Raw genomic sequence first — 1,179 nt, forward strand, 5'->3', positions numbered from 1 at the left:
GCTTTAGGTCTTGTGGGCAATGTCAGTAGCCTCTTGAAGTCCCAGTTTTCTCGTCTACCACATTAGTGTGATGGTGCTGTCTTCAGGTTTCTATGGGAAAACTGCTTGGCGATGCCTAGGCCCCTAAATAATTATGAGCTCCCTTACCTTTTTCTTTATGCACATCAGTTTCATGTTATTTAGACCAATTATGTTATTCAACAGGCATGTAAAAATCTAGCTATATTTGTTTTAAACTAGGAGAGAAAACATAAGAGTTCTGTGTGGAATCAATGAATTGACATATATAAATCACCTAGAATCATACTGAGCACTCAATAAATGTACATTATGCCTTTGTCTTTGTAATTTTCCAAATTAGAAAGGATACGGTCTGTCGTGCATGGAGGATCCATGTGGTGTTCCTTCTCCTTCTCTTCCTCTAGCTATAAGGGGTTAAGATTTCGATTTGCCTATTTTTCAAGTTCCGAGTATATGAGAGAGTGTGTAAGGCTTTTGTCTGTGGGACACGAAGGGTGAGGTGTTTGTATGTCTTGAGCATTTTTAACCTCATGTTGTCATGCGATATGGCATAATTCCCTTCCATGCTCCTCCAAATGCAATCAGTGTAAATAAACTACATGCAGGCTATAAAAGGGAAAAAATAGGAAATAAGACTTTTTTTTTTGCAGATAGCAAGTCCTTTGTGACTTCTGTTTATTTATTTATTTAGATTTAGATTTTCACCATTTCCTTTTGTAAGGATAGAACCCATTCAGTTTCTTCCAGCTCAGACACAGAAAGAAGCTGAGAATGTTGATGTCCCAGTTTCACAGAAGTGCCCACTGGATGGAGGTTTTCACAGAGTTAATGGGGCTGGGCTTGCATACGGATTTTGTAAATCACCTAAACATGCAGGAATGAGAAGACAAAGATCAACAGCTTACATGAATGTGCCTAAAACATTTGACAAGACAAACAAAATAGAGGCAACTTCACCCTAGCCATCCAGGATAAAATGAAATCAAATAATAAGGATCATCAAGCACTTAAGAGCTGTGATGAAATACTCTATCCAGGTGCAATTTGAAAATGAAGCCAGTTATAAATCATTCTTACCATGCTTCTGAACAGCTTCAAAATAGAATCACTATAATTTCCAGGTGATTTTAACAAAAGGTTTTATGAAAATGAGAAATG

The sequence above is a fragment of the Propithecus coquereli genome, unplaced genomic scaffold, assembly GCF_000956105.1.
Source record: "Propithecus coquereli isolate 6110/MARCELLA unplaced genomic scaffold, Pcoq_1.0 Scaffold90, whole genome shotgun sequence".
In the NCBI taxonomy this organism is placed as follows: domain Eukaryota; kingdom Metazoa; phylum Chordata; class Mammalia; order Primates; family Indriidae; genus Propithecus; species Propithecus coquereli.